General features: G+C 38.7%; 1 protein-coding gene across 7 annotated transcripts in view; it reads left to right on the top strand.

Annotated features, from left to right (window-relative positions):
* Positions 1-15,958, top strand: part of HDAC4 (histone deacetylase 4) — a 1,180,658-nt gene that overhangs the window by 446,063 nt on the left and 718,637 nt on the right. For 2 of the 7 annotated variants that reach the window (XM_067142124.2, XM_067142125.2), the window contains exon 1: positions 13,566-13,672. The exons of the other annotated variants lie outside the window; for them this stretch is intronic. The gene's annotated coding sequence lies outside the window, so the exon portion shown is untranslated. Of the gene's footprint in view, positions 1-13,565; positions 13,673-15,958 lie in introns of those variants that run through there. 7 annotated transcript variants of the gene reach the window in all.

The following is a 15,958-nucleotide window of genomic DNA, read 5'->3' on the forward strand; positions in this document are numbered from 1 at the left end:
GCTTTAAACAACAAACGTCATCATCATCATTACCATTGATTTTTGAACGGATTGTGGATAATTCTTTCTCGGTATCTGATCCTAATCACCTTCAGAATCTCAGGTAGCTTGGTCCAATCACCATTATCGAATGCCTTTTCTAGATCTACGAACGCCATTTACGCGGTCTTGTCCTTAATATGGTACTCAAAGATCAGACGTACAGGCAGAATTGTTTCACGCGTGTTCCTACATTTCTTCTGTTTATCAAGTTGATTTCATAATTATTGTTTACCTTATTATAAAACCATATTATCATGTTGGAGTCCACATACAGTATATCAGTACCTATGATAATTGACATCACTTCGGATGAATCTTCAAATGTTTATTATATTTACAATGAACAGTTTCATAAGTAACATTCCCTATATATGAAACTGTCGTACATGTGTTCCCAATTAATAGTGGGCCGATGACCTTAGATGTTTTTTTGCTATTTGCTTTACGTCGCACCGACACAGATAGGTCTTGTGGCGACGATGGGATAGGGAAGGCCTAGGAATGGGAAGGAAGCGGCCGTGGCCTTAATTAAGGTACAGCCCCAGCATTTGCCTGGTGTGAAAATGGGAAACCACGTAAAACCACCTTCAGGGCTGCCGACAATGGGGTTCGAACCCACTATCTCCCGATTACACCTTAGATGTTAGGTCCTTTAAACAACAAGCATCATCATCATCATCATCATCATAACTAATAGTACCGCATACGGAACTGTGTACAATAAATACACTTTGCAGTTTTTCGATTTATATAGAGCAGGGCTTTCCAAAAGGCGGCCCGCGGGCCGCATGTGGCCCGCGAAGACAGTTTTGCGGCCCGCAAGAGCACTGTAAGAAATAATGTGAAGAAAAGTCACAAAAATATTTAATAGCTCTTTCAAAAACGTATTAATTTTTATACACCTTATTGACCCAAGTCGAAACTAATATTATTCTTTAATACTAGTTCCTCTTTTCAAGTATTCACTTGTTCTCAACAGATTATTTTTGATTTTAAAACATTTAAAATCCAAATTTAAAGTAATAATGTTGTTATTTTTGCGTCCCAGTGACTACTTTTTATGTTTTTCGGAGACGTCGAGGTGTCGAAATTTTGTCCTGCAGGAGTTCTTTTACGTGCCAATAATCTGCCGACACGAGGCTGACTTGAGCATCTTTAAGTACCACCGGACTGAGCCAGGATCGAACCTGCCAAGCTAGGGTCAGAAGGCCGGCGACTCAACCGTCTGAGCCACTCAGCCCGGCTCCAAATTTCACTCTTTTATGCAATTTTAAAATAATGTTTTAAGCAATTAAAATTATCAAACCCACCTTTCATTTGAACTATGCATATTATTTCATAATGGTGCTTCTGTACTTATTTGCAGAATTTTACGAAAATTGGCCTATTCAAGTGCGGCCCGCGAACATGACTAAGGTTTCCAAAATGGCCCTCGAGCCCTTACACATTGGAAACCCCTGATATAGAGGCTACTTCGATTAATGATTTTGTTCTGTCACGGTACTCGACCTACTGCATTAAAGTAAGTTTAGATTGATCACGAAATCCCATTGCATCCGAAGTAGCATTTCCTCCTGTAAAATATAACCGTATTGGTGCATGAAACATTGTGAACTGTTTTGTTAAATGTAGTTTTACTGTCTGAAATAGTTGTTTGAATGTCAGTACATTCATTCTGAAGTGCCATACTGCCGAAACTAAGCTTCCTTGCACCCAGAACCTTCTCCGATCTACTTTCCCCTCATTCTCTTCATTTTGTGCCTCCTCACACAAATGTGCTTGCGTTATCAAACCGGCCGTCCATTGTTTACTTTATGTTGCCCGTAGAATCCCGTTCGATTCTGTTCGGGTAGCTGTGAGCAGTGGATCAGAAATGTCGACTGCTTGGTTCAATTCGATTCCACTAGGTACGAGCGAGCCTTCACTGGACGAGTCCAACTGCGATTAAGATTACGACTGTATTTCACGACAATATTTCCGCGGAGGCTATAATGTGGGTGACAAGTTTATGCGCATGCGCGAAATCATTCTATCTCTGTTGCACACAAGTTTTCTATAATTAAGAGTAAGTGTAAGGAACTTTCTTCTTGATTTTCAGTAGGCTTACCTGTAGGAATAATCATAATTGTACCGGGGGTATACATTCTCCATCCAGTTAAACTGCGCGCCTTCAATAAGGCCATCTATGTAATTGAACTTGAACTGATGTTATGCAATATACCTGGATTTTCAACCGCTAGATGTGTCTATCATTGGTTTATCATTGGTATGTGTATTTTCACAGTTGACTGACCTTAGTTTTTGAAGATTTTTTTGTTCTTGTGTGAAGGTTGTCAACACTTCTGCCCCCATCAACTCCTGTATCTATAAGCTACGCCCTTCGCGTGTCCAGGATGGGTCACGTAAAAGAAATCCCGACCAGTCTCTCAGGGTTCATGAATATATATATTAACGTGGGAACAATGAGACACCGATACGCGAAGTAATATTCTATCTATCAGCTGGGTTGATGGACGTCTCCATCCGACGTATCATTGGATCGCAAGAATACTCGATATTTCAACGTCTTAATTCTAAGTTAGCTTACGCCATTACAGAAGATTTTAAATAACACTTCATGTAAATCTTGACTGCTATTATTTCTTCAAAAATAGAAATATTGGTAAAGAAAAATAAAATCATGAAGTTAAAATTTAAAAAAAAAAAATTAACATTTCGTCTTATAGCTTAAAATATTTGTTAATGATCACCGTTATCATTTCTCATCTTTTCATCACAATTGAAATGTGCTATTATCTTATCTGTACACAACAGTCATAAAGAAAACTGGTAAAATCTGCAAAATCTGCATGGGAAATCGATAGTTACGTTAATGTACAGTATTACACTTATTTATTCATATCAGTTTCTGTTAATGTTAATATTCTCAGCTGTTCTTAAGACAAACTATTAAAATAAGATTTATTAATCTTCGGTTGGATTATCTTAAGATATGGTTAGAGTATCCCACTATAAAGCAAAGTAAAGTCACCTCCGTACAGGACATGAAGGCCCTTGGAGGAGTGGAAGGTAAAGGCTTCCACCATTGTTAACCTCGGCACGTGATGGGGTAGAGTGGTTAGCTCTACGCCCGGCCGCCTTTGCCCCCCAGGAATTAACCAGGTACTCATTTTTGGTGTAGGCTGAGTGAACCTCAGGGCCATATGCACCTCCGGAAGTGGAAATCTCGTTTCTTAAATTTTACGACTTCCTACGGGGATTCGAACCCACGTCCTTCCGGGCGAACCGAGCACTCCTTTACCGCCTCGGCCAGGCAGCCCCTATCCCACTATAAGCATCCGGAAATGTGATACTTTTTTTATTAGCAATAGTTTGCTTCTAATCAATTAAAGGCCGGGCTGAGTGGCTCAGACGGTTAAGGCGCTGGCCTTCTAACCCCAACTTGGCAGGTTCGATCCTGGCTCAGTCCGGTGGTATTTGAAGGTGCTCAAATACGACAGCCCCGTGTCGGTAGATTTACTGGCACGTAAAAGAACTCCTGCGGGACTAAATTCCGGCACCTCGGCGTCTCCGAAGACCTTAAAGAGTAGTTAGTGGGACGTAAAGCAAATAACATTATTATTATTATTATTAATCAATTAAAGTTACTATATTATCCAATATCATGTCTTATATTAACTTCCCTTTTACAACATAAATTAATCATTGAGTATAACAAGGTATTCAGATCCTTAAGTGAGCCTAAATATCAATATGTGACCTCGCGCGAATTATTTAAAATATCTAGGGAACATCATTCTTGAAGGCATTGTGCGTTATCAACTCAGTTACATTCCTATACAAAGTAGCAGTCATCCATATTAACCTAAGTATGCCTTAATTAATTTAAGAGAATGCGATTTCTTAGTAGAAATTCGAAGTTTAATATGTCCAAGTGAACGAATACTCAATCTTATAGGAATGCCTTTTGATTATTTAATCCTATCACAATATTCAATGAAAGTCAGAACACGTCATCATTATCATAATATATGGATATTTTTTGCTATTTGTTTTACGTCGCATCGACACAGATAGGTCTTATGGCGACGATGGGACAGGAAAGGCCTAGTAATGGTAAGGAAGCGGCCGTGGCCTTAATTAAGGTACAGCCCCAGCATTTGCCTGGAGTGAAAATGGGAAACCACGGTAAACCATCTTCAGAGCTGCCGACAATGGGATTCGAACCCACTATCTCCCGGATGCTAAATATATTGATTTTCGATTAAGTATAATATCATTAAATCATGAGCATATGTGATCCTAATTTGCGTCAATCATCTCATCTCTGTATTCAAATATTCCATTTCCACATATTATTTCATCGTAGCAACATATAATCCTTCAATTCGTCTCTCATTTCGTTCATAAAACAACATTACATCTTCTTCATTACTCATTTCAAACCATATTTCTTATTATTCCAAATATATCACATATTTACCTTTCTTGATACACATATAACCTTATCCTCGTATATTCATATCATTGGATCACTATCTTCTTAAATATCAACATTTCTTCTGTCTGCTGTTATTTCCATATCTAGTACTATCCTAACTCATTATGATAACGTATCACCTATATACGCATTTGCACATCACTTGCTATATTACTAAAATCTTAACATATTCTCCTCATAAGAACTTCAAATACGATATGGCATAACATGTTTGGATTTTTTGCTGTCACGGAAATACTATTATCACATCACTGTATCGCATGTTTCTAACTGGGGTTAATTATGTTTCTTAAGAAGACTACCTATTCCCTTTATATCGACATAACAAATAAATCACTCGCAAGAATCTAACACAATATAGGTTATTTTGGAGACCATAACGATAAAACATATTAGGCTTTAACTATAAATCGCCAACTCATGTTAATATCTAACAATCTATATACATTTTATTTAAGAAACTTATCTCTTTTTCCTTCGCTTCTGGAATATCATTGCTCGTTCGTCCTCCGCAGTCGTGGGTGATGGTCATCTTGCGTGGCTGGTCATCTAGATGTCATCTGCGGTGTTGGTTCAGCTCAGGTTTATCCAGGTAGCCTTCCCTATGTCTTCTTAGAGAGCCATGACGATCTTGACATGCACAATTACAAAGATAAAATACATTGATGAAACAGCTGTAGCTTATGAATGATATCTAAGCCTTTCAACATACTTTATCAGTTAGGTTTCGTTTAAGATTTCTTTGCGTAATTCTAATTTCTATCAGACCTCCAACATGTCTGCAATTATCTCAGTTTATATGTCGTATAGAATTGCTTATAATTTATACTTCCTGATATTTTAAAAGATTCAGTTCGCTTCTCCGTCGCAATACGTCTGCTTCCTAACCTTGCCTTTTCATTTGTGCCTTTTGTACAGTGTTGGTTTTTTAACAGTTCGAATTCTTATTTTGTCTTTATCACTGCCATTACGATCCTATATACTTCGACATTGCGTTATTCTGAACTTCCATGACATTCTCTAACGTTATTCATATGTTTAATTTCGTCGACAGTAATCGCGTTCATTGCAACTCGATTGAGTTTTATTTCTGGAATAGTGGAATGGCACACAACCAATCAGAAATTTTGTGAATATTCCCTCTAGCCATTTAAAATTGGCAGTGTGTACAGGCTTCGAGCCTATTTGTAAAGAGTTCTGGAAACTTCCCCTCGAAGTACAATAAAAGCTGGGCACTTTATGGCTGTATCGTCATCTTCATCGCTCCGGTTTATTGTGTGCGGCGTGTACTAATGGGGCAGGTGCCGCAGGTCGACGTTCGGAAGGCCCAGGTAATGGCAGAATTTTCTTAACATGATAGCTCCGGCAGATAGATTGAGGCGAAGGATTGCTCTTTTATTTTATGTAAATTTCTAAACGTCATGGTTGAAATGTAAAATTTTCGGCCAGCCTAAGGACTCTATTTTATTCCCTGCGGTGAAATATGTAATGTAAGGGAACAAAGAGTGATTACCCTCTGTTGATTCCCATTCACCTTGGTATGGGGTGACTACAATTTTCTGAACCTCTAAATTCTGAACACTTGGAATTTAACATTTCTCATATAGTCATACCTCTGTAGAATAGGCTTAGCCTCTGTATATTTGGGCCATAGGTCCACTTAGTGTTAAGAAAAACTTCTGGAAGGAGTGCAAGTGTTTCGCTAGCCTTTTGTTCATGGCCAAAGATGTTCAACATACTAAGGCCATTTAGTATGGCCACTTATTGCCCCTGTTCATGTTTCTGGAAAAGAAATAGAAAAACTTTTGAGCAGAAGATAAGCCCCAAAACAGGACTAAGTGACTGTAAATACCTTACTTGAAGATTGCCAGGTATAACCTTGTGCGCTGGAAAGAAGTTATGCCTTTGAGGAGCTGGAATGAATTTACTTTTGGAGCTCAGACTCCTAGGCTATATAAGTGAGTGGAGCAAACATGCTCTTATAAAATAGTGTACCTGCTTCATAGCTATAATGCTCATCCCTTCGTATATTATCACGTTGATAATTCTCTCTAGTTTTGTACCTGATATTTGGACTTTGTCACTGTTATTGGAGCTGACGTGCTCATTATCATATTGTTATTATTTATTCCGATCTTTCATCTATAAATTTTAAGCTTTTAAAAAAGGAAGGAAAGAAATAAAATTTCATAACTTAGTGCATTAACGTATGCTCTGGTCAATACCTCGTCCGCCCATTCACCCCAGCACCTTCTTACACATGTGTCCACGGAAACCCTATAATAATAATAATAATAATAATAATAATAATAATAATAATAATAATAATAATGTTGGCTTTACATCGCACTAACCACAGTACTTTTACACCTGGAGTAATGTAGGGGAATCAGAATTTGAATTATATTTATCATACGCCATTTTCGTTTGTCTCAGGAAGTTACAGGTTTATCGAAAACAATAATAATGAGTTACATTTTTGCAATATTCCTTTAAAAATGTATCAGAATGAGAGAGATTAAGAAAAAGGGGAATGTGAAATAAAAAGGGGAATATAAAACCACGTTATTTGGTCTGTGGAAGACAGTTCTGAACACCGTAATTGATTATTTCATGTTTCATGTTAAAATAAAAAAGTGATTATCCTTAAAACTCGGTCTCTATTGATTGCATAAGGACAGCTGCAAACAACTTCTCCGTGGCCGAGGGCGTTGCCAGGCCAATGTTGAGTCTTGTTTTTGGAGGTTCATACTCGGTGCTAATAGAATATTTTAATGCATTTATTTCAATCCTACATGACCCACAATAATTAAGAGCAATAGTAATTATGATCACATGTCACATTCGACGTGCACGATTTATTGCGAGGCAGTATGCGCAGTACAGGCGCCTGACCGATGTTCAGATCATGTGCTATGGTTCATTAGCTGGTATGCGTAGCGACACCAGCGCCGTGTTCGTGAAAGCTTGCATGAAAATCACCATGAAGTATGTTCCTAAATGCACCCGTTTCAACGACTTGCATAACAAAAATCCAAGTTTGTTCCAAAAAAAAAAAAAAAAAAAAACAACAACTACCTGATCTGACATCGTGTTTGTTCCATAAGGTTTCTTATCCATTTTGTTCCAAAATGGTCCTTATGATTGGTTAATGCGGTAAACGTTATTGAATTGTTCCATAAAAGACCTCCTTTCTAATGTTAAACAAGCCGTCAATTGTAGTAGGCAGCTATACATTTATAATTACTCAATTTGTCGAGGTATAACTAAAGATTCTCTTTCGAAAGATAATATGTTCGTTTATTCATGGAAACAGAATGAAAGAGCAAAGGGGCGAATGAGATCAGCGGTGATGTGTAGTACAGAATGCGTTCTACCGAAATTGGGACTAATGTTAGAACAGTAGATTAGTGGCTGATGGATGTGGCGGTCAAAATAAGAACTCTGATCTGATAGGAATAATGTCAAAATGGTTAGCTGTCAGCGCTCCTTTTCACGTTAACTTCTTAGTTACGGGCCACTCTTTCATTCCACCGGACCGAGTATAGAGAAAATTATTAATAAGGTAGATCTTTAACAGACACACATGGTTATCAAGACTTATTTTCTGATCATACACTTTGTTCACACTTTGTTCAGATTCAGTTTCACTGAATGAGAGTCAAGAGAATACAAGCTTGAAAGCACCAAGCTTTCGCATTTTAAGCTCCAGTCATCAAATCAGGGTCAGCATGAATAGGAATAGGTGTAGTAACATTCTAGTGAAGGAAGGAACATTTTACACGACTGATTGTGGTGTGTTTTAAGGACGTTTTAAGACAGGGAAAGTGGCCACAAGCATCGTCTCAGAAATCCTGCCAATTGGAACACGTGTCAAAGTAGAAAAGTTACCGAGCTCGATAGCTGCAGTCGCTTAAGTGCGGCCAGTATCCAGTATTCGGGAGATAGTAGGTTCGAACTCCACTGTCGGCAGCCCTGAAAATGGTTTTCCGTGGTTTCCCATTTTCACACCAGGCAAATGATGGGGCTGTACCTTAATTAAGGCCACGGCCGCTTCCTTCCCACTCCTAGCCCTTCCCTGTCCCATCGTCGCCATAAGACCTATCTGTGTCGGTGCGACGTAAAGCAACTAGCAAAAAAAAAAAAAAAAAAAAGTTGAAGGATGTTGCGGATCCTCTAAGAAATAAAATTATGGAGAGGATTTGATGAATGAAGAGTAACTCCCATTTCACACTGATTAGATGAAAAGTCGAGATTTGGAGGAATGGAGATCGCTTCGAAGTACCCCCTGCTGACGATGTTTTATGTAAAAATGTTCTAGAACATCCAATGATTTGCAAAAATACGATGTTCTCTCGGCATTCTTGATATTTTTTTCAATATTTTATCCAAACATATTTTTGTTGTTCCAGGTTATCATTGCGTATACTTTTAGTAAATATTTCTGTTCCGTTTATATTGTCTCGAGAAGACTGTTCTGGTAATATAAAAGTAATTATTTCATTATTCGTTAAATATACTTTATAATAATTATTGTTCCTTTAGTGACGTTATGCACAGTTGATTGTTCCTAAACTTTTTTACTAGGGGCCGATGACCTTCGATGTTAGGCTCCTTTAAACAACAAGCATCATCATCGTCATCATCGTAAACTTTCTTACGACACGGGAGTATTCCAAGAGAGACTGTATGCATTAAAAACAACTGGAAATCAATTATTTTAATTATATCTTAAATATCAAAAATGTCCATAGTATGGAGAAGCTTTTGGAACTATACGACTCAGTTTCATTATGCATGGTTTCTTCATTATTATCAGACAACACTGGCACATCCTGAAGAGGTCCCTTCCCAGAGCCCATCGTTTCGCGCAGCCCTCTTTTAACCCTTCAACGTATCCGAAGCCAGGAAATCGTTCTTGGAATATGCATCGTGCTTTTAATGCATTACGCCTTGCTTCCCGTAGAGTAATATATAAATGTACTCATCACATTACACATATGGTTGCGTATACAGGAATTATGACTCTAATATTACCACTGGCCTAGCCCTTCCCAATCCTTGCGTCGCCGAAAACTTTCGGAGTGTTGGTGCGACGTTAAACCACTAGCAAAAAATAAAGTAAAATGTGTCGACAGATTTGCCTTGCGGCACAGTGTGCTGAATCATCCCCCTCTTAAGACCTCATAGTGGTAACTATCCCCATTGAGTGGAGTATGTACAGTGGCTCATAAAAGTATTGGTCTGCCCATAGCCGTGGTATGAACGGAACTGTATGGTACAAATAATGGTGCATATAATGGAATTATACATATGCAGATATGTAAGACAGTCAAGTACATCAGTAGGTTGAACATAGAGCCAAGAAGATTCACGCTGTTTGCAAACGGGCCAGTAATACAACGGCGTGCGTCATTACACGCCAAACAAGTATTGGTCTAGTACACAATATCATCGTGATATCGTGCTGTCTGCCGCATCTGGCTCATTGTGTCTCTGCTGACACGTCGGAAGGTAATATTCAGCACTGTCTCCGTGTTCAGACAGCAATGAGAAGGAAAATGAAACAACCGTGGAAGAAAGGAGGATTGTAGTGCGACTATTTCAGGAAGGTAAATCTTTCAAGGGCATAAGTGAAATTATTGGAAGAGCTGTTACAACTGTTAAAAATATTGTGTACAGGTACAAAAGAACAAAGACAATAGAAAATAGACAACGAAGTGTCCGTCTCTCAAAGGTATCAGTAAAAGACAAACGGCAAATTGTGTGTAATGTGGCCCAAAATCCTCAGCTAATTGCGCCGAAGATAGCAGCTGCGTTACAACAAGATGTAGGAGTGCAAGTGTCATCTGAAACCATCCGAAATGTGCTACGCGAAAGAGGATATGCGGGCAGAACAGCCCGTAGAAAACCGTACATCAGTGAGGCTAACAGAAAGAAGAGACTTGCGTACGCTAAAGAGCACATTAATGACATCTATAAGGGTTTTGAAGACAGTCGTTTTCACTGATGAGAGTAAATTTACCCTCTTCAGGTCGGACAGACGAGTGACTGTGTGGAGGAAGACGAATTCTGAACTTGAAGAGAAGAACCTGACAGGTACTGTGAAACATGAAGATGGTTCCCTGAAGGTGTGGGATTGCATGAGTGCGAATGGTGTAGGTGAATTAGTCTTCATTGAAGGGACTATGGATCACAAAGCATACATTAATATCCTCAAGACACATCTTCCATCAAGTGTACAAAAAATGGGACTCTCAGTAAAGTATACGTTTACGCAAGATAACGACCCCAAACACGCAGCCCTGAACACGAAGCTATGGCTGTTATGTAATATACCGCGTTGGATGGAAACTCCACCACAATCTCCCGACATCAAACCCATTGAGAATTTGTGGCACAATTTGGAGCAAAACGTGAGAGAGCATGCAATATCAAACAAGGCTGACCTGAAAGAAGCCTTACTCACTGAATGGAATAACATACCAACGAAAACTACGGAAACCTTGGTACGAGCGATGCCAAATAGGTTAGCTAAGATTATAAAGAGGAAAGGAGGACCTACCAAGTACTGGAACGTTCAAGAATGATCAAGAATTTGCGTTATGTTAATTCAGACCAATACTTTTTTGGTGGCAAGTGAAAATGATTTTTTAAATTATGGCTTTTTAGTTATACGGACATGGAAGAATTATGTTTTTCTTACAATGTTCATGTTACACAAGATGACATATACTAGAATCCCTGATTATTTATCAATTCCTCGTCCTCATATGTAGCATATCTCGACAGACCAATACTTTTCTGAGCCACTGTACCTGTTGCTTGATTGAATGCTACCGGCATAATGTGACAGTGGTTATACACAGTGCGTTTGTCAATAGTCTGTGTTCAGGTTGCGACATTTCTTATAACTTCTTTGTAAGGATATCTCGCACTTCATGAATGTCAAATTTTCATGCACGATGTTCTAGCAGTAATAATTACATGGCGTAAGCTGTCACGTCTGCTGTAAACTATTTGCGCTCCGTAGATTACACCATAATTTTTAAAAAATCAATTGCGATGAAACAAGACTGCCCGATATAGTAGTGCATGGGCATGTTTGAAATTGGTCGAAACCCCTTACATGTCTTGTGGTACCGCTGCGCCATTTTACTTTTTTTTAAAAAGAAGTGACTGCTTGGGCTAATCACATACACAATTCTCGAGCGACGGCTATAAGGGTGATATAGTTTGTACAGTACAGTAACATCTCATTAATATTATGATTACAGTAGAGTAGTAGAATCCGCTCTACACAAATTGATATTGTTTTTAAGATGGGTTTCACTTTCTGCCCCTTTTACGGTTTTGCATTTTACGGGTAAACCTACATCCGGATATGTACATTCATTTGCTGCAAGATGTCGCGCAAGTTATGACTAAGAGACATTAATTCGTAGCGGGTTCCATATGTTCAATTAAAAATTGGCGCACGTGATTCACCTGGCTTATAAAATGAGTGACGCCCAAATTTAAAATAAACGCATGTTATAAGACCAAGAATTTTTCCCCTTCTGGTTGATAATTTAACACTGCCATAGTGCAGTTGGTTAATTTAGAATGTTGCTCCAGTAAGGACAGTGGAGGTATTAAGTTGTAATTCGAATTAGGTGTGCCTTACAATGTTGTTGCGATCCTATCCGTATAGGAAGGCAAGATATGATCTGTACTCGAAAAAATGACCGACAAAATGAGCCTATGGTAAGAAATTTTCCCTTGGTCCAGTTTCGGAAACTAGGACCGACCATCAGTGACCATCAGATCGCCGGGCTGAGAAGCTCGGTCGGTAGAGCGCTTGCTTTCTGTGCTTAAGTGGGCGGATTCATTCTCTGCTCCTTGCGGTGATATTTCGTTGCTCAGATTCTTCAGACTCGTGTTGGTGGATTGGCCTATGGGGCAAATTATTCTGGCACCTTTGCGTCTCCGAAAACCGTCGATAGTATTACCTCGGACGTAAAACCAATAACATTATTATTATTATTATTATTATTATTATTATTATTATTATTATTATTATTTCCGGCTCTTTGGCTAAATGGTCAGCGTAGTGCTCTTCGGTTCAGAGGGTCCCGAGTTCCATTCCCGGTCGGGCCGGCGATTTTAACTTTAAAAGGTTAATTCCCTTAGCTCGGGGACTGGGTGTTTGTACTGTCCCCGACATCCCTGCAACTTAGGCAACACTACAGTAACACACAGCTTCCTACACACGACAGATCCCGCCCACCCTCCTCGGACGGTCTATCTTACAAGGGCTGCATCAGGCTGGGGATATCCACACGAAATTATTAGACCCTGTTATTATTATTATTATTATTATTATTATTATTATTATTATTATTATCAGATTCCTATAATCTTGTGCTTTTGATAACCTATGTAATGACTTCTAGTTTTGGGACTGTCTTATTACTCATAGACAGCATGGTCGCTAACGCCGGGGTTCGAAACTTGCTCCTCGCTCATATTTCAGGTCCGTAATCTGCCGTATCCTTTTGCCAGTTGATCTATACCATCGAGCTTCATGTTGCTGATACACTGAACATTATTATATTGAGTGATTTATTATTATAACGTTAAAATAAAGGAGTGTATATTGTATTTCCGAAGTCATAGGGAACGATAATTTCCTTCATATCATTGCATTTTCCCTCATACAGTATCACGTTACTCCGATAATTTGCTCTGAAATTAATGAACTTCCCAGAGTAATTGGCGTATAGGTGTCATTATCTTAGCTTGGCAATCGAGCAAAGTAACGTCACTCGTGATGGCCTTAGAACTGTGAACTCAGTTTCATTAGTTACTTTGCCGCGCTTTCCATGGTCTTGCTTTGCATCAATGAAATTACGCCGTGAGGAAACAATTGTTCTGCCTGTTGGGAGATTTCTTTTTTGCACTAGTGTTGGCAGTACTGCAGTTCTTGGAAGCGCCTTCTGGCATCGGCGCAGCTTGCTCCCAGCCAGGCAGTTGTGCCGAGGTAGCGGCTTCGTTCGGGTGTCTTTGAAGCGCCGATATGGCGGCTAGTGGTATTTTTTTCCCGCGGAAGTGTTGTGACGTTGTGTGACTTCTGTTTTCGCCTCTTCGGTAAACGCGTTTTCTAGTTGCATGCAGCTTACTTACGGTTTATATTTGCAACAGCTTACGACTTTTGTTCATGGTTAATATTCGTGAGATTAATAACATTGTAAGCTAGCTCCGCGTTCGGAAATTAAGAATTATTCAAGGGGAATTTTCTGTTGTCGAAATGTTAGAAAATTATCTTCTTCTTGTATGTGTTGAAGACGTGTTTGCACCTTTTCCTAGTCATTTGGTGGTCAATGCGTGGAACTATGTTTTAAATAGGATGTCATCTGTTTAACAGTGGATGTAATATAAATACAGGGTGATACATAGTTATTGAAGTATGTTATGTTCACCCTTTTCAGTTTGGGTGGGGAATGGAAACATGGTCAGTTATTTTTAGGTCACGATTTGTTTACGTTACTTGCGATGACTGACACGTTAATGACGACGACGTGTATTGTGATGATAATGTAGGGATATAAGGATTATTACTGCGCGTTGTTCCTGCGATAATTCGACCGAGGGTAATTTCTTGCGTAATTTTGTGATTAAATTATTGCCTGCTTTAGCATAAAGTACTGTATGTGCTTTAAGGATTTATTTCCGACTTCTGTTCTGTTGTTCTGGCTTACTGTACACAGTCGAAACATGCTGTGTTAGTGTTGCGTACGCTACTTTCACTATTAAGTCTTCCCGAATTCTGTGAATTTGGGGTGACAAGAATTACAATATGAGAATAAGAATCAAGTCATTGCGTGGTGTTTTTATGGAGGGGGAAGGGGTTGGCTGGCGGGGGCATGTGTCATCAGCCTTCCTTGTTGCTGTCCCTTACGGAAATTATGAAGATAAACGTCAGTGGCATTCGTAGTAGAACTCTCGTTACTCTGCTGCTTTTATTATTATTATTATTATTATTATTATTATTATTATTATTATTATTATTATTATTATTAAATACGTAACAATTTCAAATATTTCATCATAAATAATGTTATTTGTTGTATGCCCGACTAACCACTTTTACGGCTTCCGGTTGATTACATATTTTATCTCACAGCATTCAGTATTTACGTATGACGGAACAAACTTACGCTTTTATAATTCCCACCCGCTATCAACACCCACACATGCCATTACGTTGACTTTGTCAACTACTACAGTTGGTGCTCGCTGGTTTAGTAACCTTGTTTATTGTTTGAAGAGACATTGTCATCCATATGTCTTTCATATTGCGTGTAAGTTTTGGTAACTGTGGTTATGAAGACGTATAGTCTCCACTTTCGCTTAATTGAAGGTTTCCTTGTTTGTATTCCGCGTCATTTCTGTAATTCTGTAACTAACTGTGTGGTGCAGTTGGTTAGGCACTTGTTTCCTGTGCCCAAGGTTGTACAATCTAATCCTAGCACAGCCGGCAGGCATTCTACTCTACCTAAGTTCAAACGCCCTTTGTTGACGCGTTAATTCAGATTATAATTCCTGCATCTCGGCGTCTCTTCAGACTATTAGCAGTAAAGGAGACATTGTATACTTATCGTTATCATAACCTAAATGAAATTTTATGCGACTGTTTAGTTTCTACATTCCTACTGAACAGTGAACTCCAAGAATTTCAAAATTGCACATACTGAAGAAACCTGTATTTATAAGGAAGATAATTGCAAAATGGTTCCGCTATCTCAGAGCTTTACATCAACTTTTCTGTTTTGCAGAGAGGGGTGGTCATTTCTTTCAAGCATTACTTTCGAAAAGAGCTGGTGCTTGAAGGTATTTAGCTATTAATTTGTAGGGTTCTTCTCCGGTTTCCTTTTCGGTTTTTTTTTCATGCATTAATCTGATTTCCTAACCCTCCGTACTTGCTTGAATTCTAGTTTCATTTGTTTGTCAACAAGAACAGTAAAATGCTATTTGGTATTAGACCAATGTGATCATTATCTATCGGTCCTGAAGTCAACTGGATTCAAATCATCTTGTCATTTATCCCAGAAATACTTGACTGTGCTTTCTCATCGCAAATCTATATAAATAATGCCTTATTAATAGCCCACTGCTACTTTCATATCAGTTATTTGTCTAATTTACAGATACTGTGTACAGACACCACAATATCATGACATGTCCATCCCCTGAACGAAACATCATCTTGTCTCCATTTTCGTGGACATTTAAAAAAAAAATACTGCTGCCCTGGTTGAGTTATTTCATCAAGCTGACTTGTACAGTAATTCTGATTGTCATAATATGTGGTTCCAGTCTTTTATCTGTGATCCTGTATATTTTGTGGAACGACTCAGAGATGAATTCGCCTGC

The sequence above is a fragment of the Anabrus simplex genome, chromosome 2 (genome assembly GCF_040414725.1).
Source record: "Anabrus simplex isolate iqAnaSimp1 chromosome 2, ASM4041472v1, whole genome shotgun sequence".
Taxonomy (NCBI): domain Eukaryota; kingdom Metazoa; phylum Arthropoda; class Insecta; order Orthoptera; family Tettigoniidae; genus Anabrus; species Anabrus simplex.